Source organism: Anas acuta, chromosome 16 (genome assembly GCF_963932015.1).
Source record: "Anas acuta chromosome 16, bAnaAcu1.1, whole genome shotgun sequence".
In the NCBI taxonomy this organism is placed as follows: Eukaryota; Metazoa; Chordata; class Aves; order Anseriformes; family Anatidae; genus Anas; species Anas acuta.
The window spans coordinates 3811436-3839393 of record NC_088994.1 but is presented as its reverse complement, the minus strand read 5'-3'; the positions used below and the strand labels follow the sequence as shown (position 1 = coordinate 3839393).

Below are 27958 nucleotides of genomic sequence, written 5' to 3'. Positions count from 1 at the left end.
TTGAACACAGGCATATATCTATGAAATTAAATATTACTTAGGTCTCTGTGTTAGCTTTTAGGTTCTTAGGTGATTAAAACATTCATTTCTGAGACAAAAAGAGTCAATTTCAGATGAAATATTTTTCCCTAGTTTAATTTAAAGCACAGCCCCTTTTCCTGACCCCTATTTTCATAACACGATAATTTTGTCCTGTGTTGATCATCTCATTTTTGAGAGGTGATATTGCACTTATAAATCACTTTCTAAAATACCTAAAGAAACAAGAACAGTGGAATTTATTAAGCAGCTTCTGTACGTCTGAAATAATTTATTTTGGAGTAGTCCTTGGGAAATGTTCTCTTTCTTATTTTATGGTACTGTTTTACAAATGCAGCATTGTGACAATAAATCAGGACTGAACCAGAGAAGATAAGAAGGGGACTTAGTGGGCTGTAAACATAGAATAGAGAGATTAAGATTTGTTTGCCCCTTACCACTAAAATAAAAAATCCAGTGAACCCTGAATTTTCCAGCCAATAGCAAATTGAAAGTGTTTAGTTTTGAGTGGAAACCTCTGGAGCCGTAATACATCTTCAAAGGTCCCAGCAGCAAAGGAAGTAGATCAGGGAGTGAGCTGTGTTGCAGTTTTAGGTCAAAATTAAATCCTGCCTTACCTTCCCACCAAAGCCTTTTTCCCATGCCATCAGATTTGAACTGCAGAAACAGCTTCTAGCCCTTCTCTTCATTACCAGCTCTGGTTTTGGCTGCCCAAATTGAGCCCCTTTCACTCCAACACAGCCCCAAAATGTTTGATCCATCTCACAGCACATGTGTAGTTCCGTGATTCCTATTGGCATTAATAGGGGCATGCACGTGAAGAAAAGCTAAAATCCAGGAGACAGAACAGGTTTTTAAACCCATATCATAAATACCTCCTGCCCGTGTGCCTACTGAGCATGAGGCCTCTTGGCGATGGCATCATGAAGATGCTTCAAGCGTCACTGCTTGGCATCACAGGATGGGACCTGCTCCAAACCTGCCCAGAAGTTCACCACGTTCAGGCTGCAAACATCCAGATCAAAAAAGGGGCTTGTTTGTTCGCACTTCCAAAAAGAAAAGGGTGTTTTGTGACACGGGCAGGGATAGGAAGCCCAGCTGGGAGTACTGCAGGGGAGGCACGTGGAGGTTTTGTCTTTGGTCCAGGACAGATGTTGCGTTGTAGTTTGTACTGATTTTTGTACACATGGCTATTGGGCCTGGAGCACAAGTCCTGTGAGGAGCGGCTGAGGGAACTGGGGGTGTTCAGCCAGGAGAAGAGGAGGCTCAGGGCAGACCTCATTGCTCTCTGCAACTGCCTGAAAGGAAGCTGTGGGGAGCTGGGGGTCGGCCTCTTCTTGCAGGTAACCAGTGATAGGACTAGAGGGAATGGCCTCAAGTCACACCAGGGGAGGTTTAGGCTGGAAATGAGGAGACATTTCTGCTCAGAAAGAGCAGTCAGGCACTGGGACGGGTTGCCCAGGGAGGTGGTGGAGTCACCGTCCCTCAGGGTGTTCAAGGGAAGGCTGGACATGGTGCTTGGGGACATGGCTTAGTGGGTGACGTTGCTGGTGGGGGGATGGTTGGGCCAGATGATGTTGGAGATCTTTTCCAATTCTGTGATTCTATGATTCTTGCCTTGGATGTCCTGTCTTTTGGTTGGAATACAATAACAATGAGCAATTCAAGGTAAAATGTTTAGAGATTGTAAGACTTCTCTTCTAAAATAATAGCTAGAGCTTTGGGATTTTTTAAGGCATCTTCATGAAAAATCTCAGGCTGCTGAGAAAACATGAGCGAGGATTCACTGAGTGCAGTGGGGATGGAGCACGCTTTGCTCTGCTCTGCCCCATGGACAAGCTCGACCTTTCCATCATGTGGTCCTTGACCACTGTTTCTGTCACTTTATTTCCTTATTATTATTTTCCCTCAGTTTTTACAAGTCCAGGAACTTCTCAGACACTGAAGATGGGATGAAGGGACATGGAGGGGAGAAGGGCTGGGTGAACAAGAGATGGCCAAAGATCTGATGTTAAGACCAATGGTGCAGGGAGGAGGCAGGGCTGATCATGTCGCTGGGGATAGCCAGAGAGGTGGGCTGCCTGCTGGGCGGAGGAACTGTTGTGAATAAATGAGATTTCAGAAGGTATTTTGCAGAACAGATTTGACAGAAGCAAAGGGCGATCAAGGTCAGAGCCCAGGAATCTCCAGCACAGCGCAAACATTTCCATAAATATTAGATAGCGGTGTCTCTGCTCATCAGGTGGGACAGTGCCCAGTCATGGGCGCTGTGCCCTTCTCTGCCATGGTTGGGTGAAATACGGCTCAGCCATGTGGGTTTGCATGGGGGCAGCATCATTTTGGACATCCCAGTTGGCAGCTGTTAGGAGCGAACATGGGCTTTGTCATGTGTACGAGAGTTTGATTGCAGAGCCTGGCAGCTCTCCACGGATCTCCACTTCCCTGGTGCTTCTCACGCTGAGATCTCCTTGGCTTTGTTTGAGAAGCACTGGTAGCTGTACATGAGCCACCCAAAATCATCCTCCAGGGCTCTTCAGCTCTGCCTTAGGAGGCCCGCAGCCTGTGCAGGGCATCACTGAGCTGGGGGCAGGCAAACTGTACCCAAAAGTGCCACCGTACTGGGCGCTCACTGCCCCCTTACTGGGAAGAGCGGAGGACGTGGAGGGGTTGGAAAGCAAAACCCTCCTTTGGGCTCAGTGGAATGACTTTTTTTGCTATCTGCAAGCTGGTGCATCAGCTCGAGAGGGAAAGAAAAAAAAAAAAAAGACTCCAGAAACATCCTGGAAGTTTTTTTCATTTCAGTTTGAGCAAAACCAGATCATGTGAAAAATATTCAAAATCCCCAGTGGTGAAAAGCATGTTCATGGTGCAAAAAACGTCAAATTTCTGGTTGGCAGTGGAACCTGTTTATGTATGCACTGGCCTACTGTCTTTAATTATTGTTTCCCATGGGTTCCCTCCAGAGAAGAAAGGGTAAAGGGGGAAGAATCATAGCAGCAAGGACAAATGCAGCCCTGAAATTTCTGAAAAGTCAGTTGCTTGGCTTTGCAAGCTGAATATCTGTTTTCTAGCACTACGGGGCTTTTCTGTCGAACAGAAAGAAAAAAAAAAAAAGTGAACAAGAAAAATCTCAGCAGTAACACACCTGCTTGCCTCCCACATGAGAAAAGGAAATGAAAAGCAGCACCTCCTCGGAGCTGCAGCATGCATGCCTGGACAGTGGGGATAGCATAGGTCCCCAGGAACTAGCATCCTCTGGGGTCACCAGCACTTCTTTCCAACCCGATCTGGGTCAGGTGAGGGCAGTGGGAGTCCCAGCACTGTGCTCCAGGTGCTGCAGGATCCGACCCTCAGCTGTAGGATCCCGGCCAAGCCGCTCAGTGCTGGATGTGGCAGCATGGAGCACAGCTCCACTTGTAGGGTGTACAGCTGTAGAGGCACTACAACTGTTCTGGTGGGCAGTACAGCTTACATGCTGTGGCTAAATACTTCCAATACGTAAATATTTCAATAATCTTAAGTCACTGCCTGAGGAAGTAAGTCCCGAGGAATGAGCCATGTTCTGGCGCGCCGGCCGGCAGCAAAGAGTTCCCGGCGTCCCCCGAGCTCCAGCCCCGGCTAACTTCGCACTGGCAGTTTTGTGTTGTGTGCTTTAGGTTTTGACTAATTTGGCTTTCTGCTTATTAATGGCTCGCGGTTTAAAAACTAAACTCCCAAACACGAGCCCTTGGTGGAAAATAGTAACGATGCAACCGTACGTGAAGGGTTCTTTGTATTAAGCAGAGCCCTGTTTGCAATTCCCTGCTAGTGTTTTTCTCAGAGGCAATAAATGAAAGAAATATGTCTTTTTAAATTTTATAAAACTCAGAAAAATGGTTTTAAACAGCTTTTCTTCACCTCCTATAATTATTTATTTTCAAACAGTCCTTCAGGGTAATGTTCCGTTTTCTTATTTCACACTCCTTTTTCTCATAAATGAACCATCACTTCAATAAATCATTATGAAAACAGAGACTAACACAAACCCTGAAAGGTTGAAAGATTTATGTAACACATTTATGTTTTCCATTTTCTCATTCTGGTACTCCACTGCTAAAGCTAAGCTAATAAAAGCTGCTATTAATATTTCTTGTTGCCTGGCAACCGCAGAGAGGGAGTAATAGCTTTAGCTAGAAAAATAGATGACCGATAAGGAAAAATTCAATTCTTTTATTATCTCAAGGGAAAATGGGCTTTTACTGGAACATTATGATGTACGAGTGCGAAGTTGAATACAAAGGATATTTTTTCAGTTGTTTTTCTATTTTTAATGAACGTTATTTTACCTTCGCAAACTCGTTTAAGGCGTTCGCCCCACCTCCTTGCGAGCTTAATTTAGCAACACCCACGCGTGCTGCTGGCTCGAAGGACCCGGTGGCATTTTCATTCGAAAGCCCCCTTCCCTCCATACCCCCCCCCCAAGCCAGGTTGGAGCCCAGCAGACAAGGTACCCGGCCACGGAATAAATCGGGTTTGGGTGTGCTTAAAAGCAGGCTTTCTCCGAGGAAGGGGCACGGACCGATAGTTACTTTCTGAAGTTTGAGCAGCCGTGGCTGAGCTCGCGGTGCACAAATGTGGCTGCTCCCAGCCATGCTCGTGGGCTGTGGGTGCTGGTGCATGTGGGCATGGGGTGTCCTGCTCTCCTGCCCCTCAGCTGGGTGCGAGGGGATGCTGCTGAGCATCCCACTGGGCAGAGGTGCCCCAGCGTCTCCCGGTGGGGTCCCCCCTTGCTCCGGGGGCAGATACATCCCCAGCTCTTCTCGACCACTGCTCCGACCCCCCGGCTGTGGTCAGCCCCTCGCAGAACAAGGACACTTAACAAGCGAATCCCCTTTGCAATACACAAAGCTCCTTTTCCTGCTGGTTCCAAATCCTATTTTTGTCTTGTGCCATGAAGTCCCCTTCGCTCCAGCAGACCTCTCCTCTGGCCAGCGCTGCAGGATGGGGTGCAGGCGGGATGGGGCACAGGCACTGCTGCCACCAGCACCTTTGTGCTCGCAGAGAGGTGCCCAGCAGGGTTTCAAGAGGGGAATGTCCAGAAGGCAACCTGGGGAGGAGGACACTGCTCCCCTTCATGCCTTTGCCTATCTGCTCCTTGGTGCTTTATAAAATGGGTTTTCTCTGCAGGCAGTCTCATCCCAACCGCTCAGGTCCACTGAGAAAAGAGGTTTGATTGCAGCCTCCAACTTCTATGGACGGCTGAAGGGTCGGCACATCTCAGCCCCAGGTCCCCTTTAGCACGTCTGTATGAAGAAATCTCTGAGAGCTGCCATATGCACAAAGTGCTTGGTGCTTCCTGGGATCGTAGGAGACAGAGATAGCAAAGGCCATCCTGATCTTCAGAGCTTCTGCCAGTGCTATATTCCTGCCCAGGGCATCGTGTTGTGCTGGGACAAACCTCACCTGGCATGTCACAAGGGATGAGTTGTGTGGGATGACGGCATCTGTTGGTAGGTGTCACCCTTAGGAGATTTTCCAGGTACTCACCTATATGCTACCTTTGCTCTTACTGCACCGCTATTACTGTCATTACTGCTGCATGCTGTTATAATAACAAAAATTACACAGTCCTGGGCCAGAGCCGCAGGGTATAAAACCTACAGGAGGAGATGCGCCTACCTTGAAAAACTTCCTAGGCAGTGTTAAAGTGTCCCTGCCTACGGCAGCACATCACACCGTGCTGGAGGGGGCTGGCATGGTGGGAGCCGGCATGTGTCTGGCTCCAGAGGTGTCTCTTCTCCCTTTGGTTTTTGTTCTGCACGCTGTTTCCTTACCCACTCCTGCTCATCACTTGCCAGAACCACAGCAGGTCTGATCCCGACGTGGTGTAACCGCTGCCTGCAATCCAGCAGGGTCTCTGCACCACGTGGGGATCGGGCCGAACCGCAACTTTTAACCACTCTGTAGAAATAAATCCCCCTCACCTCGCCTCTGCTCTCCCTGAGCTGGGCAGTGCCTTGGTGGTGGGCAGCCCCACCAAGTGAGTCGCCCCATCAGCCCTAAAGGCACCGTGTCCGTCCCCGAGCGCTGTCCCCAGGCACGTGCCAGGTGAGGTGTCCCTCCTGCTGGCCCCACACTGCACGCTCCTGCTGGCGAGCGGTGCGGAACAAGTTGCTTTGCTTTTGCAGAGATTTAAAATTTTCCCAATTTTAAACCCAAACTTCTTGGGAACAATCACCGGCGCTGTAAATAAGCAGTTTGTGCAACACCAGTGAGGAGGCTCGTTGTGAACAGCATGTGTGTATTAGTAGTGTAATTAAAATATCAATTACGCCGCGCCAACAGTTTGCCAAATAACTGGCTTTTGTGCACAGTAAACTTAATCACTCCTAAATCTACTCACAAGACCTGCTGCAATCTTGATGCCAAAGTAGTACAACATGAAAACAGCATTTGCTAAAGCGCAGCTTCAATATTACTTTGCGTAATGGTGCTGCACTCCGAAGCTAGTATCATGTTCTGAAAATTATCTTTTAATGTACAATTTGTATTGCTGAGAAATGTCACTTACTTTGCAGAACGTCTTGCCGACATAAAATCCAAGATTTATTCCTGTCATTTTTTGTCTTCTGTGCCATGTTGATAATAAGAAGCCTACTTTGTGTGTGCAATGCTCATGTCAGTTTTGAAATTTGGGGCTTCAAAAAAGACAGTAGTATAAATAAAACATGATATAAATTAAAAATATAGTGGAAAATAAAATCTGTGAGTTACAGTAGCAGATAAGATGAATACAGCACGAAGGGGGTTTTCAGAACAATATCGGGTAACTGGGAGTATTCAGAGTAAGTATGTTGAAGGTGTGGGATGGACCTTTTTTAAGAACAGATTCTGGTCTTAAACCGTGTTCATCTCTACATAACAGACACACAGATGGGTGCCTGTTACTTAGCCTGGTTTTAACCCTTTAGATCTGGCTTGTCTACCTCTCTGGCATGAGATTTTTTTCCTCTTTTTAGCAAACAACTCCACTTCAGCAGTTTTTCTGGTTGAGGTTAAAAATGCTTTTTACCCATGTCAAAAAGTCCCACAATGAGACCAGGACACCTCCGTGCTTTGTCAAAGGACTGAGACGTTCAGAAGAGGGTTTCTTTGGAGTCTGGGGTGTGGTCCTAGGGAAAGAGTGCCCGAGTGTTTCCAGTTCCCCATCTCCCCGGGGAGGATTTGTCATTTTGGCCCCAGTAGCTGGGAGCTGATGCCCGCATGAGCTTCCAGAGCCCCCTGAGCTCTGGTGTACATGGGGGACTGACTCTGCCATCTCCTCCCCTTACCCTGGCACTAACCCCTTTGGGAACAGTAAGTAAAATCAGAGTAATGTGTTTCTGGGGATTCTCTGCTAACCAAGCCCCGCGTTTGGTTACGGTTAATTTGGTCACACTCATTTAGTTGCACTAATTTCTGCGTGTGAGCCAGTGGCACATATCATCTGAGGACTTCTCGTTGGCTGGGTCGTGCACAGGAAGGTATTTTCCTCAAAGCACATTTCTGCATGCCTTGTCCCGCGTCCTGTTCCTGCCCACGACACTTCTGCGGCTGTGGGGATGCCAAACGAAGCTGGGCTTTTACTGCCACTTGTCCAGGCTGGCAGTGCTGGTCTAATCCAGGGATGCTATCTTGGCCAACGAGGCACAGCTTGCTCCGTCCCACTGGGTGCTGTCGCCACACATTCCCCTTGTTCTCTCCGTGTTGTGCCGCGCTCTCTGCTTGGCCACGTGCAATCATTTCCATGGGAACAGCGAGGAGAGGCGATGGCCGTGGGTCTGCGCCATGCAGGAGAGCCTCTGAAAGGCTTGAGATGATTTTACTGCGTGGCATCTCCTCTGCTGCGCTGCAAGCTTGTCATGCTCCCATATGCACCCACACCCCGCCTCACAACGCAACATAAAGTCATTTTGAAGCTCATCGTGCAGCTGAAAATAAAGAATAATTCCTGCCCGTTTCAACCAGCAGCAGCTTGGCTGCAGGAGAACCTCTGCTGCCAGTTATCCCTGCAAACTAGCACTTCTGGCAACTCTTTGCCATCCATCTTGCACGTTTTGATCAATGTTGCAGCCCCTTTTTAATTGCCCCTACCCCCTCGATCAATCATATTTATCTCCCAGCTGTCATTCGCCTTCCCTTTGCGTGCTACCAGGCTGCATTAGCCTGCTCCAGCAATTACTCATTGCCCCGGATTTTCCCTACAGAAAAGGGGGGTTCCACACAACTTTTCTGCTTGTTCCCAAACCGAATGCATGCTGTGCTACGTGGCTTGCTTTCGGTCGCCTTTCTAGAAGTTTCATACCCAAACAGCCCTGCCATGGCTGGGTTCAAAGGCTGCAGCTCGGCTGCCACGAGCACATGCCCGGGGCAGGAGAGCACAAAAGGATGGAAATTTCCATGGCTTTTGTTTCAGCCGTAGAGGTTATGATAACTATTCACTGCTGTAGGTGTGTGCACATCCAGTACGTCTTTTTTATTATTTAAATGGGAGCCATTTTTAGAGGCAAATAACAGAAAGTGCTTACAATAAAAATAATAGGCTGGAGCAGGCTTTGTTGAGCAACGAGGAGATCAAAGAGCTCCACCAGCCACGCGGCTGAGCACTGCGAGTGAAGGGAGAGAGGGTTTCTAATTGCTAGGTAAGATTTCCTCAGCTGGTAAATATCAATGGCAATCCTAGCCTTTTTATAGGAGTTTTCTCCTGCCTGTGGACTCGGTGGGGTTTGCTGTCAGTGTGAATGATGGTGGAGAACGAGCAAGAACATGAAAGGGGCTCTTCAGCCAGATTTCCCTTTCTTCACCCCAAATCTTGGCTGCGGGGTGGCTGTGAGGCTGGGTAGGTCCAGCTGCCAAATTCACAGCCCCCAGAAGACCAAAAGGGTTGAACCTCCAAAGAGCACAGCCCCCAGCAGCCCTCCCCTCTGCCTCACTGGTACAGGCTGAAACGCTTCCCATCCCCACAGCCCAGGGAAAATCAAAGTTCCCATTTAAATGAAGAATGCTGCTTGAGTCCTGCCTCTGTGAAGAGGTGTGGGATGCAATGTCAAGAGAAATTATAATGATTGCTACAGATGCAGCTTGTCACGGAAAGAGAAAAATGTTTCTGCATCTGATGCATGGCAGCGAGCCAGTTGGTAATGTTATATGTCCAAGTGTTTCACTTTGGCTCCGCCGGCTGGAAAGCATTCCTTAATGCTCTGCCTGGCTGTTATATTTGTCTCTCAGCTCTGCAGAATCCCATTACGAACCGTCCTTTTGCACCATGGAAATTGTTTGGTCTCTCCGACCGGCCGTGCGAGGGAAGGAGAGGTGTATTGCTGCAATCCCTCAACATCTGTAGAAATTGCCAGCGTGATACTTCTCACTTACCTGTCCTGCAGCGGGCATTTCTCATTGCAGATCGAGATGTCCTGTAAGCTGCACGAGGCTGCTGGTGACCACCTTGGGTGTTGAGGTGCTCGGGGAGCTCCTGGGGTGGCTGTTGAGCTGGGAGAGTGGCTCCTGCTTGTGGTGAGAGGCAAAGGCGGATGGATTTGGGGTGAACTGAGGTGTTCCAGCAAGCAGATGGAATAGGAAGAGCGGGGTCAGTCAGGGAACGGCTGCCCTGATCGGGAACATTTTCTGTGCAGGAGGAGCACGTTTTGCCCAACTCTTTATGTTGTTGTTTTCTGGCTACCATTTGGAAGAGCAGCGCTTAGAGACCCTCCCACACCACGATTTGGGGGTGTCTCTCGTAGTTCTGTTGTGGCCCTGGGTGCTATGTTCGTGCTGTGTTATTTACGATGTGGGGTGTAAGCAGTGCAGGACAAAGCTGGGGGTGACCCTGCAGAATCAGATGTATTCGGAACAGAGAAAGGACATTTGGAGAGATTTAGACATAGGAGGGAAGTGGGTTACAGGGCTGTTAAGGGAGTTCGGTACTTATAGACGTGAATTAACGTGTCTTGGGGAGAAAAGTATTCACTGCTCATAAAGCCTGCAGTGTTCTGAATTAACTGCCAGAAAGCACGGGGGCTGCTCCCCCCAGCAAACAAGCAAACAAACGAAACAAAAACCAGCAGCAAGAAGGTGTTAGGGGGCCGGAGGAATTCATGGGGAATTTTGGGAGAACTGTAGACTGTGTACAGTGCTGGTCAATCTGTCCCAGGCAAGGAGGGAAAATAGAGGCTCTGAGAATAGGAACAGAAATTAGCACGGTCCTGAAACGCTCCTCTGCAGATGGTGAGTTAAGGAGGCAAATGAGGTAGCAGAGATAGAAGTGCAACCAAGCCAGAACAGCCGGATCAGAAATACAATGGAAGAACAAGGAAGCTTCACAGGAATTGGGATTTGGAAATAGAACAGCATGGTTTTGTTCCAGTCAGGTCAAGATAAACTTCAGGATTCCCTTGCCCCAGGAAAATAACACCAGAGAGATTTTGTAAATGTTTATGGGGATACCAAAATCATGGGGAACTGCTGTAGCAAATGTTAAAGTGAATATTGCTGGGAAGAAGGCTGTTACATGTGATAAATCCGGAGCTAATTTCTGACTGGAATTGACTTGAACCTTGGGAGCACCAGGTCCCATCCAAGCCACATCATGTCTCATTCGGGAGCTGATGGAACTGGTCCATGCCTTCTTTGGGCTACAGATGATGCTTCACACCTCACCTACTGATTTGTTGTTTAAAATGATGACCAAAGTGATGATTAATGCTGTCCTTTCCTCGCAGCAACACCAGGCAGCTGTGCTGTGCTTCCCTTTCCATGCCAAGCCGTGTTCCTCTTTACCCTGACAGGGTGGGGTTGGAGATTTGGGCGCGTTCCCAAATGAAACCTTGCAGCACTGGTAACTTCTTAATACTTGAAGCATCTTAATGCATCTCATCGGCATCATTTCTCTAAGGCAAAGGGAAGGTCTGTCCCACTGCTCCCTCCCAGTCCGTACTGGTGCCAGCCAGTAGGACAGAGCAGCCTTTCCTTTCTCAGCTGTCCCCTGCAGAATCGAAGGGCTTGCTTTGATTTCTGTGCCCTGGCAGGCATGGTGAGATGGAAAGTACCTGCCGTGTCCCCAGAGCAACGGGACAGGCAGCTGTAACTGGAGGAGCAGAGTAATTTTATTGCATCCACACCGCAGACTGAGGCAGAAATATGTGTACCGCTGGGTCCTCCTGTTGCCTCCATCATCCCATCAACTGCTGAGAGCGCCGAGCTCTGCCTTGTCCCCCTGGGGGTCGTTGCTTGCCCACTGTGCAGCAGAGCCTCAGCCCCTCCGTGACACCTGCAGCAGGAGATGCTCTGCAGCAGCTCTGAAGATTTGCCCTAAAGAGGAAAACCGAGCAGTGGAGGCCCAGGCAGGAAGAAAACATTGATTTCATCCTTCCCAAATGACTGAACTGGAGGGGTAGTGGCTGTACCAGCACCTGGACAGATCACGCCAGGGAATTCGCAAGGTGGGTTACAGAGATCCCAGTCCCAAGCAGGGCACGGCTGCTTTGGAACTTTCTTCTTTTATAACCCAGCATCTGCGTCTCTGCCGTGCTGCTTTACAAGGCAGAAATCCAATTCCTGAAGGGACGGAAGCCAAAGTTCAGCACGGAGCATTATGCCCTGAGGAGGGTGTTGTATCCATGCCAAGTGGAAGAGCAGTGTCTCTGCTGATTTATAGGATGTGTGCATGTGTGGCTAAGCAGCGTGGCTCTGTAAACATTTCCTCTGCTAACCTGGTGATGATTTGTTTTGTGGTAAGGACCAGCTCTGCCAGGCTGGCTGCGGAAGGGGCTGTCCTGTGGAGTAGCACAAGGTCTAGCACGGAGGATTTTTAAAAGTAATTTTTCTCCAGCTTCTCACAGTCCCAGAGATGAGATGTGACCTAACACGACTTCTCTGCTGTGAATTTCCACAGAATTTAAGGGGAGAAAAAGCCTGGGCCTGCTAGGATCTCACGGGTGTGCACTTCCAAGCCACATCCCACAAGGAATGGTTTGTGTTTCCGTGTCTGTACACGCTGCTGCTGTGCGATCGTGTCCTAAGGTTTGCACAGAAAAACGGGTCCCTATGACTTTGTGCTTCGGGTTGAAAATCCAGGACTAAGTCGAGCCCCTTTTGAAAACAGAGGTTTCATGATCCATAATGGGTGACTGGGGCTGGAATTCTCCCCGCTGACAGCTCGCCTCCTGCCCTTTCTTCCCCTGTACTTTCTCAGTGAAGCAGCAAAGCCGCGCACAGCACAGCGGGTTGGGTTCGGTCCGCAGCAGCTCGGCCACACCAAGTTGTTTGAGCCGCTCACCGGGAAGCACCGCGCTTCTCTGCGAGTGGCAGCGCCCACAAATCTCACGTTGATTTTAACTCTGGCCCATGAACGGGCAAAGGGCTTAGTTCCTGCAGCCTGGATTTTGCTCTCGTGCCCTCTGGGTGATGCTGAAGCCCACCCGCTGCCCTTGGAAGTGTCTGCGTGGCAGCGGCTCCCTGCCTGGGGGGAGTCGGGAGCGGAGCCCTCGTGAGAATTTTAAATCCTATTCCACTGTATCCCCATTTTTGCAGTGTTTGTGTTGCTCAGGGGGCTGGCCATAGGATCCCAATGAATAGGTGTGAGGAAGCAGCCGGCAGTGCTTTAACACCCGGTCAATCCCTTGGCACACTCGGGTGCCGCGTACCCCACGAAAAGTGGTAACTGGGCTTCGGCTGTAGCTTACATTTAAAGTTCACCAGGGAAAAATTAGATGAATAACTGCAATTATTGCTGTAGTGAGATGGTTCCTTTGTAGTACATAATCTACTGTAATTTAAAAAACATGGATCATTAAAATCAATACGTATTGCAACCAGACTTCATGAGCTCAAGTCTCACTCGCACAAAGACGTGTCAGTCTTATCAAGAGCTGAGAGCCAAAGTTATGGAAAACAGCCTTAGCTCAAGGAAGGTTGGGCTTAATATTTCCTCCAGGACACCTTTTTCTAGCTCACTTCTTCCCTGTGTTGGTCACAGGATAGAAATGCAAGTATTTAACATGAGCGTAGCAGATTTCTGCAAAATTCAGCATGGAAATAGGGCAGCCAACAGTGCCGCAAAGTACACGAGATGTGAGCGGCGTCTTGTTTGTGGGGTTGTAACAAGCTTCTGTGCACAAAGCTCGGCTTTATGGCCCAAAGCCTCAGCTGGGAGCGTGGCTCAGGGGCGCTTCCAGAGGACCTGTGCCTGCCAGCTCAGGGCTGGTACAGCAACACCTGAATAGCACTCTGTGGGCACCTGGACACACTGCAAATGGACATTTAGGTGGCTTCAAAGCCCAAAAGACCAAAAATATGCAGACAGAAGGAAGGAGGAGAAATCTGCTGCCATGATGGAGATGGGGCCAGAGGGACTGAGTATAGACAGTTCTGGAGGGTCCGACGAGGTCTGAAAAGTCCTTAAGAGATAGTAGCTTACAGGGTCCTGAGGGAAAAAAAAATAATAAATACAAAGAAATAGCAGGTTTTGCACCTGAAGCCAAGAATAAAGTTGCCAGGTTCTGGGCAGCATCAGGTTGAGTCATGAACAGAAAAACTGCTAAGCAGTGAGCCTGGCCATTTTGTTAAAACACTGCAAATCTGGAAGATGCCAATGGTAATAAGCCAGCCTTGTGGAGTGAGAGACGGGGTGGGAGTCAGTCGCCCAGCCTGAATTAGTCACACGGCTTTCTGTGGTTGTGGAGAGGCTTTTCTGGAGTGTAACCCTGAAATACTGCTGTGGGATGGGGTGCGTGTCTCTGCGGGGATTTGGGGAGAGCTGGACACCCAGCTCCAATGCACTAGCCCACATTTTAGGTGCCTGCATTTGCACAGATGTTGATTTTTCCAGCTATTCAGCCGAGAGGAGCAGTTGCCTGTAGTAAGTGATGGTTAATAAACTACTCGGTGTTCTGTCTGCTTGCAACATGCCGAAGAGCCATGCACAGTGCTGCAGCTCTGCCCTGGGGGTTGGGTTAGCCACGTAGGGGAACCTACAGGCAGGGAGCATCCTCTGGGGACACGAATGCAGCCAGCTCATGTCCTGCCCTTGGGGCAGTAAGGGATGTCGAGGAGTTCAGGGAAATACCAGGACACCCTGGCCGATGGCATCGCCGGTCATGTGCAGCCGTGGAGGGGATGAGAGACGACTTGAACTCTGCATCGATCCTGGGCCTTGAGCAAGAACCTGGAAAGAAAATGTTCATATTGCCGATGAGGCCAGGAGGTCCCGCAGGAGCAAAGGGGGACCTGTCTCATCTGGGGTCAGGAAGAAGAAGCTGCGAGCGGAACGGAGCCAGGAGCAGTTTCCAGTCTGTGTGAATGCAAACTGCGGGGCTGGGGGGGTTGCGGCAGAGCCTGCAGGAGCTCGGCCCCTCCTCAGGGACCCAAAACCCGGGTCTGGGAGCAGAAGGGGGAGCGGGGCTGAGTCAGGCACTGACATCACGGAGCGCTGCAGCTCCGAGGCTCACGTCAGAGCTGAGCCGCGTGGTTACAGGAGGCTGCCTGGCTTTTGGTATTCCGGGAGAGCTGCTGCAGGGGCAGAGAAAATTATTCATGGATCAAAAAAGAAAGGCATTAGCAGTACAAAGTGTCATGATTTCCTCTGTTCTACCGCAAGGTTGAAACAAGATGCCAGCTGCAGTACATGAGAAACAGCTTGAAGAAACACCAGCAGAAATACACTGATTATTCTTGAAAGCCCCTTGCAATTCAGGCCAGGGTATCGCTTACTAATTTGTGGGGAAGTGCAGCGGGTGCACGGCCCTCCGCTGACTCGCAGGCGGCTGATCTGCAGCAGGAGGCACCGCTACAGAAGAGCGTGACAGTCGCGTGCTCCCTGTCACTGGAAATCAAGGTTGGGAACAAACAGAGGAGCTGCCAGCGGCCACGCCACGATTAAGAGGTGCCAGGCCAGCTTTTTGTCTTAGAGGAACATTAAAAAAAAAGAAAAGGGTGTAAAGTTGATAGGGGTGATTGTGGTTCATGCCGTGCACAGAGGGGAATAGAGGAGAGAATAATCTTCTCATGGGGAGTCAAATTCAGATCCCAACAAGCAAATGCTGTGCTGTATGTTGGGACCCACGGTGAAACCATACTTTAAAAAAAGCAGCAAATACAAAAATATGTTAATGCCTGAAATCTCCTACCAGGTCTGAACAATTGTGGGTGTTAGATTTTGGCAGGGTATTGCCAGTGAAGCCGTGGGTTGTTGGCACGAGTCTGCCGTGTCTGACAGCAGAAGAAAGTCACAGCAGGTACAAAAAACTTGCAGGCGTCTGCTGGCAGTACCTGTGAATGCCTTCCAGGGGTATGAAAATGTGGCTAGCTTGTTATAGGCAGAAGCATGTATGGAAGTTGCTGTCCTTGACACTGGGTCTAAAAACCTTCAAGTGACCCTAAGGCCATTCAAATGCCTTGGTGCAGCCATAACTGTAATGAAGCTGTTTTGCTAAAAGTACCCCTAAGCAAACAGAGCAACTTTGCTGTGAACGTGAGAATGTCCTGGCTGTTTTTTCCCTGGAAGCAAAGCTCCCTAGACCTGGCTGCAGAAGCTGCTCTCCTGTTGGCCAGGGTGGCTCGTGGTGATCTTTGCCCCAGCAGTGCCAAGGAGGTGGAAATCTCCTTCTGCCTTGCAGAGCATCCCGCAGCACTCCAGAGCGTTCAAATCCAAGGATTTGCCCAAGAAAATACTCTGCAGCCCCATGCAACACTGAATTGCTGCTACTGCATCTCTGCTCCCTTGGCTCTCACGTCACCCCCCCTTGTTGGCAGGAGTGGCAGCTGGGGGGGGAAATGTTTTCACTTACAAACTAAGCCGACGTTATGTGGTGCCGCCGAAAAGCCGCAGATGCAGCATCCCACGATGCCACTCTTACAGCCTCTGCTCAGAGCGGGACTGTGCTTTGAAATGAAAAAGTTCAGTCTTAAAATAGAAAACCACACTGAATTATACAGCCACTTGGTAATTATTTTTTGAGCGCTGCTGCTAAAAATGCCCCATCAAAAGACAAGAGTGCCATCAGGCTACCGCGCCCAGGGAGCTTACTTCCAGCTGCATTTTATTTCCTAATTTTGGCCAGTCTTTTGGCAAGACTCGAGATGGGGGAGTAAATATTTACAGCTCTGCCTCCCCACTTCCACCTCTTGTGCAGCAGGGCATCGTGCAGGGCACCCGTGGGTGCCACCTCAGGGCACGCTGCATGCTCGGAGGCAAACAGGAGGGAAAGAATATCCGCCCAGCATTAATTATCACTAAGCAAGTTTTGCCTAATTGCATTGTCTCTCTTAAGGCGACGACACAAATATTTATGAGTGGGACTTTTTAATTCTCATTGTAATCAGTGACATAAATAGGTAACACCTTCAAAAAGAGTTAATAAAAATGTGTAAACACAGGCTCAAGCACAAACTATCGAGCAGTGTGCAGTAAAACATTCCGGTGTTTATTGTATTAATTGAATATTCATGAGATGCCAATTTAAATTACAGTTCACAACTGTTGCTGTGTCTAATGAATAATTTAAACAAGTGTGGCCAAAGAGATTTCAACGCTGCATTAGCAAACTGCAAGGGATTAAGCAACAGAGAATTTATAATTAGCTTTGTATATCCTATAATAAATTCATTGGAAAGATGGTTTTAATTATCCCACATGTTAATTCAGAATTGAGTGCATTAATTTTCGATCGAACGGTAACCCTTTCTTCCCAGGTAATGTATTTCTTCTTCGTTTTCTACATGCCTGGAAATTGCAAGTGCAGAAATTGCCCGTCCTTGCACACTCTGTCTGCGGTGACACAGCAGTTGCACCGCGGCCCCAGGCTGCACATTTCACACTCAGAGCTGAGGATGCTCAGAGCGAGGCCAAATCCCTCCCCAGGGGTCGGGATCCCAGAGTCCTGCTCCTACCAGGTCTGTCTGCTGCTGCGTGTCTTCTTCAGTGCTCTTACGGCTCCTTGGGAAGTGCTGTCTGCTCTGGGAAAACACGCCTGCAAAAGTGGTACGAGTTTTTGGCAGTCATCTCCTGCAAGCAGCCTTAAGTTTTTGTTTGAAAGCAAGGACGTGTGTCAATAAAACGCTGAAGTTCGAGCAGAGCTTGCGGCATTTGTTTAGAGCAGAACAGCAGCCCGGTGGGGTTTGCTGAGTTTGGGAGAAACCTAGCAAAGTGGAATTGGAAGCAGAACGCTTTTCTCTTGGAAACTCGTAGGAAGGCTTTGTGCTGCCGCGGGGTTCCTTGCACGTGGCAGAGCTGTAGTGGAAACAGCTGAAACTCGGGAAAACCGAGTTGTTGTGGGAGACATCCTGATGACAGAGGGCTTTTCTCCTTGGCAAGCTCACCAAGTGCTTTTTCTGCGGGAGACAGGCACGTTCGCTTCCAGCGGTGCGAGGGAACCAGCCCTGTGCTGCGGCATCTGGAGGGGAAGTGAAAGGGGACAGCCACGAGCCCCGTGGAAGTGCCCAGCCTTTCAGAGGGTGAATATTTTCCATGCTCGCCCTTCCTCACATTCTGTCCTTGCTGCATGGTTCACTTGCTTTCAGAGATCCTACTGGCGATGTGCCCATTGCCTGCGGGCCCTGCCCCGGCTATCAGATCAGGGCAATGGGTCCAGAGGAGCTGCAGGAGCCGGGTCTGTCCTGGGCAGCCTCCAGCCTTCCCCTGAACCTTCAGGTGCTGCTCTAGTGCCTCTGCCTGTGGGTGGCTGGAGTTATTTAAGTTGATAGATGTGTGGCATCAGTGTAATGCAGTGTGTTGTCATTGACATTTATTGATTGAACCCTGGGACTCCATTGATCAAGCTCCCCAGTGCTGGCTTGTAATCCCGGTGGAAAAAATCAAACCTGTAATGGGGTCGTGCATTACTCGAGGTTTTCCACCAGTGGGTTATATGTTTTGGGAGGGAAGTGATCTCGCTGGCCCAAATCCCAACCGTTTCCTGCATTAAATGAACACTGGAGGTAGCAGTGCCTGTTATTGTGACAATCTGCTTTGGGCAGAGCCAAGCCCCATTAAATACGGCATCGTTCACATCCAGGAGTTGGCTCTGTTAACGCTGGAAGGAGAGAAAGGAATCTTTTGGGTGCCTGTTATCCACCGCAAAGAGGCCCAAAAGGACAGGCACACTGCTGGACCAAGCAGCCTTTTGCCCGTCCTTAATGCAACACGGCTAACCCAATAAAACCTACGGCACAGCGCAGGCAGCGCAGCAGCTCGGGTTCAGGTTGGTGCAGGAGCCTAAATAAACACTCCCAAATGCTGTATAGCTTTAATTCTGCATTTATGGTGGGTTTTGCATGTCTGTAATTTGTGCTGGAATAGCATCTGTGGTTATATTAGCTACTGAAAAAATGAGAAGGGTTTGCTGTTGGCAGGAGTCGGAACAGGAGTTACCACATCTGGCTCTCGTGGCAGGAGCCGATGCTTGAGTTTCTCTTCTCTGCTACCTCCTGCAATTAGTTTTGTGCACACAGCGTCATTCGGGCTTTTTGCACCTATTTTAAAAATGTTTAGCATTTGCTCTAATTAAAGACGAGCAAATAACAGGCTGTGCCTTCTGCTAACGGTTTATGTGATGCAGCAAAGTCACCGCAGAGCTTGCTGCTCGCGGAGGTTCCCGTCGGCAGAGCAGATCTGCGTTCTGCTGCCGGGGAGCTGACGGGCAGGGCATTCGCTCGCCTGCCTCACACGGCTCTGGCGGAGCTGGATTTTCAGACTCAAGTAGTTTCTCAACCAGCATTCAGCCTCAGAAGCATCCTCCTTCCCTGGGTGATGGTCTTCCTGATCACAAGTGACTCTTAGGAAGTACTTATTACAAGCCAGCACAATGGTCCCAGCCGTGTTCAGCCACAGAGAGGCACGAAGTTGGGGATCAGAAAGGGGGGCAGCTCACTGCGGGTGTGCTGGGGAGGTGATGTGCTTTGTGTGCAGGTATGGTACCAGTGCTGGGGAACTCGGCTCTTCCTAATACTGCCAGCATTTCTTGTGGTACTTGAAAAGTGGGTTGTTAAACTTTCCAATCAAAAAAAAAAAAAAGCTTTTAAAATTCATTCACAGAGTTTAGTCCCGCAGGGATGATTTCTCTGTGTAGTCTTCCCATTTTCCTGTTGTGTTCCAAAATTGCTTCTTTTTTTTTTTTCTTCTTCATCTTCTTCTTCCTCCGCTTTTTTAATGCTCTGTGCAATAAAACTCGGAGGCCTGTCATTACTTTTGAGTATATTGCTTTATGTGAATGCAATATCTAAAACGTCTGCGAAGAGCCAGGAGAGACACAAAGCGAAGGGAACTGCGCTGTGCAGAAAGGCCCTGATAATCCACAGGAGCCAGGAGGTGCCGTGGGAGCTGGCAGGGCCGGCACGGCCGGGGTGCTGCCATGCTGTGGGGCTGCCTCTGGGGGTCCCAGGGGAGCGGGAGGTGCCCAGGAGTAAAGCCCAGGAGCCACACGGCTCCTGCATTGCCCAGTGTCTTATAATAAGCCGAGCTGGGGACATGCTCAGTCCTGGTAGGGACAGGGACAGGGACACGCGACAGGACGTGATTCAGTGCAAGGCTGCTCCTGCTGTGCTTCTGGATGGTAGAAGGGCCATCTCCTGTACTCATTGTGCTCCTTTCTCCGAGTAGTTCCTTCTTTGTGTCCTTTTTTTTTTAAATTATTATTTTGTTTTAGTGTTTTGTTTTGTTTTGTTTTGGTGGTGGTGGTGGTTTTTTGACTTTGTCATCAGTTGCGTAGGGAATGTAAATGGATGCCCAATCCGTTCTTTTCTGAGGAATTGAATTCTTACTGTCTGCCGGCCCCTCTGCCTTGCTATTAGTGCCAGGAGTGCCAAAGTGTTTGCAGAGGCAGAGCCCACAGAGTGGAATTTCTACCCATCTCAGCAGTTCAAAATCTTAAAAGTAGGCTCAGCTGTAATTCAAGACCTGCAATAACTTCGAATCATAGAATCATAGAAAAATTGAGGTTGGAATAGACCTTCAGGATCATCTGGTCCAACCATCCCCCTACTACCAATGTCACCCACTAAACCATGTCCCTAAGTGCCAGGTCCAACCTTTCCTTGAACACCCCCAGGGACGGTGAAACTCCACTGGGCAACCCATCCCAATGCCTGACCACTTCTTCTGAGAAGAAATGTCTCCTAATTGTTTTAATTGTTGAAGAGTAGCGGCATGACGTTTCCATTTTTCCAACCAGGGACATCACCCAAATGCCAGGACTTTTCAGCTCAGAGGGAGGGAGGCTTGCCAGTTCCCTCAGGACCCTGGGATTCATGTCATCAGGTCCCATAGAGCTGTACCTGTTTAGATTCATCAGGTGGTCTCAAACCTGCTCTCCACTTACAGTGGGTGGGACTTTGATCCCCCAGTCTTTGGGTTCAGGGCAATGAAAGGCTTGGGAAGCCCGTCTACCAGTGCAGACAGAGGCAAAGAAGTTGTTGAGTACCTCAGCCTTCTCCATGTCTGTTGTTACCCATTACTCAGATACAGAAACTCCCTCCTAATAGAAGAAATTAGCCACCTGTAATCACTCACGCACTCCTATTTTCACCCCTCAGTCTATTTTCACAACTGTTAAAGGTGCACGGCAGCCCTTGGGGACTCCTCCTGTCACCCAGCACAGCAGCCCGAAGGGAGCTGGGTCCTCTCTTGTGCTGTTCCTCGAGGCTCTGTGCAGAAGGGCTGCCACCTCTCGCACAAGGGCTGTGGGATGGGAAAGAAGCACTCACGCAACCCCTGAGAATTGGCACGAGATGTTTATTGCCAGGACATCCTGCAGAAAAGCCTGCGGGATGTCCGTATTGTTCGGTGGCTCCAAGCTACTGCTTGGGATGGAGCCTGAGCAAGGAGTAGGGAGCTGGGCGGGCACTCCTGCGCCGCTGGTGGTGCTCTCGGATGGAAGAGAGCATCGACACGCTGCGGCAGTCCCAGGTCTGCTCTGGTGGAGGTGGATCCACGTCCATTTGTTCGTCCACCTCTTCTGGTGTGGAGCCCAGCTCCATGGGCTCCACAGTGCTTGGCAGAACATCGAGCCAGGCTTTGCCCGGGACTGCCCAAACGGGTTGCCTTCCACTCCGAATGTTTTCGGGCCAGGGTGCCGAGCCAGGTGGTCGTCCGGTTCCTCCCGCAGGTCCCATGCCGCTGTCAGCTTGGTTTTCACACCTGGGTTTGATGTTGCTGACAGTTTTCCGGCCATGCCTATGTCCCACGCTCTGTTCCAGACCGTTGGCACGCCTCTGCTCCCCACGGCTCCATGCCTGATGCTCCACGCCACCGCTGTGCCTATGGGAAGGCCCGGGCCCCCTGTTGCTGGGTGTAAGAGGGGGCGGCCTGTTCCCCGCGTCCTTGCGGTACCAGTGGTACTGCTGATATCTCTGTGTGGGCTGGGCGCCAGAGGTCTCTCGAGCACTGATGTTTCTTGTGCTGCCGGCGCTCTCCCTCCGCCCACCACAAATCTCCTTCGTGTTAGCTGCGCTCCTCCTTGGTGCTCCTTCGGACGGCATGCCTGTCCTCGCACACCAAGAAGGGCCGCTTCTCGCCTTAATGCTTCTAGTCGTCTTCCTGCCGCGTACGCCGGCTGCCAGAAGAGCTAGTCGCTGAGCGAGTGGTGGGCCAGTGGCAGGCAGCCTGTGTTATAGGGCCCACGGGGCAGTGGTGGCCACTGTGACCTCAGCAAGGCTCTGTGATGGAGTGGCCCAGGCGTGGCCAAAGGCGGCTGGGTTGGGAGCGGCCTGGAAGATGCCCTCACGTAGAAGAAGGAGGAGGGTTGGGGGGCTGAGGACCATTTGCATGAAACCAGGTCTCTGCTTCTTGGGAATCTGTTTGTGCATCTCAAATCCTGTGGGACAGCTTTGCAGGGCAAGTGATGGTCCCCATCAGCACTGAAGTGCATGGCTGAGGAGCAGGTCTGCAGTCAGAGGTGACCTGCAAGGCATGGCCAGGGACCCCCTGCAGCAATAGGTGACCCTGGGAAGCATGCAGCAAGCCCCACCATCGAGACATTTATTTTTTTATGTTTTAACTATGGATTCTGAATACACCTTCCTGCCTGTATCCCTGGGATTAAAAACAAAAATTAAAGAAAAATTTGAGGTCAGGTTGATGGTTGGATGTGATCATCTTGAAGGTCTTTTCCTAAATGACTCTGTGAAAATCAGATGGACGAACAGGTCTCATGCTGGAGAGATTTTCACCTTGCCTCCCATGGGAAAAGCTTTGTCTCACCCCTATGATGCAATAAAAGCACTGCCTGGGATGGTTTGTCTGCTTCTCCAGCCATCCTGAGCACAGGGACATTTGGAGCAATGGGACCTGAGGGCTGCAGCTTGTCCCCAAACCCTGCCCTTCATGCACGCTGCACAAGGTGGGGTGTGCAGGGCACTGGGCACCGTGCTTTGAACCTGTGCTTTGGAGCTCTGTGCTGGAAGATACCACAGACTTCCATACCTGCCAGAGGCAGTCTCGGAGCTCCCCCTCCACAAACACCTTCCAGCAGCAGCCCCAAAAGCCCTGGAGCCCTCCTGCACCCTCAGCATAAGGGCAGGAGGTGGTACCCGATGGGATCTGGCTGTCCCTCTGCTGGCATCCCCAGCAGCATGGTCTATACCAATGCCACCACTACACCTTGTGTCCCCAGGTGGGTGGGCATGGAGCAGCTCCTCCCATACAATTCCCCCCCGCAGAGGGTCTCAGCCCTCCAGGCCTCGCCCTGCAGGGATTTCTCATCCACCCCCTTTGCTGCTTCTCGCTGGCTCTTGCCAGCACACACAAAGGGATGTGACCAGTTATTAAGCTTTGTATCCTCGTGGGGTAGCAGGGGGCTCGGGACCTGGTGCTCCTCAATATTTTCCTGTTAATGGAAGTTCTAGCCCCTACTTTGGGGAAATGGTGGTGTCATGCCTGGGTAAGTGGCAATTGCCTTCATTTGCAAGTGGTTACAAAAAACACTATGTATTCAGAAAACATGCTGGAAATAAATGGAACAGATGATTTGCAAAAATTTACTGAATTATCAGGCTTGTTCTTTAACCATAAAATAATGGACTTTAAAAAAAGGAGCACGAGGGGAGCTGTGGGGCCGCCAAGGATCAGCTGCAGGAGTCGTCGCCTTCAGGACTGGGATTCGGGATGGGCCGAAACCTTTCAATACTTTGGTCTTAAGCAGCAATGTGCCAGCTGTGGTGCTGGGATGCAGCACGGTGGTGCAGCTAGCTTGAGTTTGTCTTCCAGAACCCAGAGGCGCCTTTCAAACCGTACATTTGTGCTGGCACCTGGACTGGCACCCAGCTGGCACATTCCAGGGATGGCAGCTGGACCCCTTGTGGGCTCCTCTGCTGCACGAGCCCACGATCCTACTCTTGTTGGCAAATGACCATGCTGGACAATTGTGTTACATGAAAACAACAGAATTCAGTTCGTGCCTTTTGGCCATGCCCTTCCAGCACGGGGAGCGATGGGAATATTAATGAGGGATATTTCCCGTTGGCCGAGCAGTCTCCATCCTGTTTTGCACCGTTGTTCACACCCAGAAGTTACAGTGATCTTCATAACGAGGTGTTAATTGTGTTCGGAGGACTCTTTCTCCCCGTAATAGCAGGATATGGTGCCACTGGGTCACAGACTGTCACAGCGCTGGGGGCGGATTGCCAGGCAGGTGCCTTCCAAGCCCAGTCCTTCGTCCTGCCTTTCCCACCTGCCAGGGAGCTCTTCTTTGGGGACAAACAGGCAGTTCCCTCTCACTTGAAGGGATAACTGGGCTCATGTCTGAGATGCTGAACTTACGGCATGAATTTCCAGGCCACATTCAGGCACAGTGCTTGCAGGAGCATGGAGGCATGGTCCAGGCTGCTGGTGAGGACCATGGAGATAGGAGGCTTCTCTCTCCCTTCCTCCTAGGTAGTGGCACAAAGCTGCTGCTAATGTGCCAGGAAGGTTTTTGTGTGGTTTGGTGTTATTATTATTAAGCTACACAGTATGCTGGTCACTGCTGCTTTGATTAAGGAGGGGAACTGCATTGGTGCTGAGTCCCCACCAGCTCGTGCAGAGGTGCTGGAGGCAGGAAGAGACATGGAGCAATTGATGCAGCACTAGAAGCAAACCTAGTGGATTTGTTATCCTCTAGCAAATCTGGAGGACACGGACAGATGCCACTGAACCAGGAGAAGCCCTGGGAGCCTGCTCTGGGGTCAGCTGTGTAGCTTTGTGGCGGAGCTTTACACTCCCAAGCACTAGGTTTGAAGCTGCCAGTATCAATTAGAAAGGTCGGGGGTTCAAATCAGGTAGCATATAAGCAGACCATAAAACTCTATTTTCTCAAATATATCTGCTCAAATCGTCTTTAAGTTAGCACATTGAGCTAGTTTGTCTGGCTTGAAATAACTGAGTGAGGAGCTCTCGGTACCACTGATGCTGATATTCAGTAATTCCTGGAATATTGGGGAGGCTCTGGAGGACGAGAAGAGAGCTGATGTGCAAATATTTAAAAAGGGAAACAGAACAGCCCAGGTAATTACAGCCCTGTCAGCCTGCCATCAATCCTCAGCAAAATAATGGAGTGGCAGATCCAGGCCTCAATTAATAAAGAATTAAGGGAAGGTAATATAATTAATGCCAATCAACATGGGTTGATGGAAAACAAATCTTGTCAAACTAACTTGATATCTTTTTTGATGAGATTACAGGTTTGGGTGCTAAAGGTAACAATGTTATCATAATATATTTAGGCATCCACAAGGCATTTGACTTGGAAGCACAAAGTGTATTGAGAAAGTTAAACAATGCAAAAAATCAACGTTGTACGCATGTGGTAGATCAGCTTGTCACTGCTCCTTCCCGGAGTTTGTTATATACTTGCCACCGAAACCATTAAGTTATCACCAGTGAGATTTGTAGATGGTGCAGCAAGTAGGCAAGAAATGACAGAGGTGCAGAGCTTTTTGCACAGCCCGATAAACTAACCACAAGTATCATCATGCATGTGGGGAGCCAGCACTGTTCCCCCTGTAGGAGGGAAAAAGGGTTTGGAGATGAAGACCCTTCTCCTTGGAGATGGCTCTGGGAGGGTGGGGAGCACCCCTGCTCCGAGGTGGGTGCTGGTTGCTGGGCAGGTGACCTGAAGAACTGTGAAATCGAGAGCTGTGCGTTCAAATGTGCCCTAGAGCAAGTCTGAGCCACAAACATATGGTTTTTACATCCTGAATGTGGATTCACTCTTTGTTGCCCGGCTGTGAAGTCAGAGATGCTCCTTACAAACCTGTAACTGTAAAACCTCTTCCTGGGTTTGATGAAGAAAAACTGCAATTCTGATACAGTTCCCAGAAATGTCCTTGTGCCCAAACCCCCAAAGCAGGCACCGGGTGCACAGGGGATGCTCGGCCCCAGCATCCCAGGGGGAGGCGCAGCCACAGCCAGGGCCCCCCCTGTGTGCAGAAAGGCTCTGCCGTGGGGTGGGTGCCCCCCAGCCCCTACAAAATGAACTGCTTCCTTTTTAAATCCTCTGCTACTGTTGCCCTCATGTTCATAATAGGATGATCAGTGGAACCAAAGATGTGGCTGTTACTTTAAAGGATAAATTAGTTTGACTCTTAACTCAATAATTAAAACTGTTATGGCTATGAGCCTGCAGGGATAATGTACTATTATTATAGTCATTTGTTTCAATTAAATGCTTACTGATTTTACAATAGCAGCTGGGCACCTGTGTGAGATAGCTATTACTCTGAACAAGACATCTCAAATTCCAGCAGAAATTTGTCACCGCACTAAAGCATTTTACATAGACCATGAAAGTTTATTAGGAGCAGTTACAAATCGGGAAGAGGAGGGGTGGTAATTGGGGATATATTTTCTTATCAGCTTCCCTCTCTCCCTCTCTCTCTCTTTTTTAAGTAAATCATCTTTAAGCATTTCAGCTATGGTGATGCGTTTACATTTAAACTTCAATACAGGAAAAAGCCTGCTGGGAAAACTTGGCTTCAAAGCTGTTCAGCAGCTGATTTCTCTCCCTGGTTGCTTGTGATTGTAATGGCTTGTTCTCAGGAGCAAACCCGAGGCTTCCCAAACCACAACCTTGAACCTCGTCGTAACGGTGCTTGGGTGCCCGCGCTGCAGAAGGGTGGCTGGCCCTTCTCCGTGGAGCACAGCGCCCGTGACATTTGTCAACCCGTTCTTCTCTCCTTGGGATTAGCCAAAGCCTTTGTAGGACTTATATGCATATTCATTTAAAAAAAAAATATTGTGGGGAAAAAAAATAAAAATAAAAAAGAAGAAGCTGTCTTTGAGTTAGCGCAGCCTTTGGGAATCTGCTAAGTAAGATGCACTTAATTACTTCAGCTCTGACTACAACACATCTCTCTCCTGTCTCCTCCGAGATGTAAAGCAGCTTCTCGGTGGAGGCTGCAAATACTCCCCGGGCCTGTGTCAGTGTCACACAGTGACCTTGCTGCACCGAGTGGTGCCCGGCACGGGCAGGATCGGACCCAGCTCTGGGACCACCCCTCCTGGTGGCAGAGTTAATCATAGTTGTCTATAATTAACACGTGCTCATGGCGGGCACTGCTGGGGTGCTCTGCTTTGCCATGGTCACAGTTTCACTTGTCACTTGCTGACCTAACAAGGCCACGTGCTGCAGGGGAGCAGCTCGGAGCCCTGCCCTAGGTGTCTCCTTCCTTGGGGCTGTCTGGGCGTTGTCCATAACTTTGGGTGCACACTGACACCCCTACAGCAGCTGCAGGGTCTCAGAGCAGGACTAACCCTTTCCCCAGCTTGAGCGAGGGCCGTCACCTCCAAAAAGCCCCCAGAAGAAGTGCTGGGGCGGCTTGCCTTCATTCCCACTCTAAACCTGTTAAATTTGGGGAAAACAAATGGCTTTTCCACTGTGCGCCCTCTTCTGTCCTGAGAGCATCGGTGCTGCAGTGAACGGGGGCCAGGAGATGAGGGCAGGGGCTCTGGGCAGGGGGCAGCTGGAGTCTTGCTTCAAAAACTATTTTTTTAATTGAAAAATGGGAAATGGAGAAAAGTTTAGTGAGTGGCAAATGGCGGGGCCAGATCCTGCCCTTCCCTGGACAGACCTGCTGGCCGGAGAGCCTGGAGGTGGGGGAGAGGGAGGACTGGGGGCAAAACCAGAAAATTTTGTAAGTTTATAGCAAAGGTTATAAGTAAAAAATGTCTTTTTTTTAATGATGTACAGATACAGGCAACTGTATGAGAGGAGGCTTTGGGGTGTCCCAGGAAAAATGCTAGTGTGGTTGGGTTGCTGTCAGCAAGAGGCTTCTTCATGGATGCTGTGGGCCAGGGCTCAGGTTTCCCCTTTTTTCCTATGAATTTTCATAAGCATTTACAGCACGTGTCCCATATCCATAATTGCACTCCTGGACTTGTTCTGCTCTATTGCATAAATAACATGCACTGTAAAGAAAAAGTGTATGATTACATATTTAATGGATAAATGGAGCCGTTGTGGTCTATTGGCCACATAATAAAAGTTTCAGAAAAATTGTCTTAATACAGTATTTACCCAAGAGACTGCCATGGCTGCAAATATGAATGTGCTATTTTTTTTTTTTTAATTTTTTTTAAGCCATGTTTCATAGCCTTCCCTGTTTCTAAAACGCCCGTCTTCTAAACTTTTCCTTCATTTGAATTTAAAATAAGAACAATCAATTATTCTTTTCCTTAGCAGCAAGCAGATCTCCTTGGACATGAGAGGTCTGGATTAAACAAGCAAAATCTGAGACAAACATACCTTTACCTCCACCAGAATTTGGGAAGGAGCCTGCCGCTCGAGGGCAAGTGGGTGCCAACCCTCCTTGCCACCTTGCAGGCTCCTCATCACCACCTGTCCCACCCTGGCCATTCCCACAGCATTTGTGAATTCGATTTTCAATGCAGGAGTCCCCTCTCCCCTGCACCCCACACTGCCGGAGCCCTCTGTCCATC

General features: G+C 49.7%; 1 protein-coding gene across 7 annotated transcripts in view; it reads left to right on the top strand.

Annotated features, from left to right (window-relative positions):
* TOX2 (TOX high mobility group box family member 2) overlaps nucleotides 1-27958 on the top strand; it is a 134091-nt gene that overhangs the window by 81632 nt on the left and 24501 nt on the right. The window lies entirely within an intron of this gene.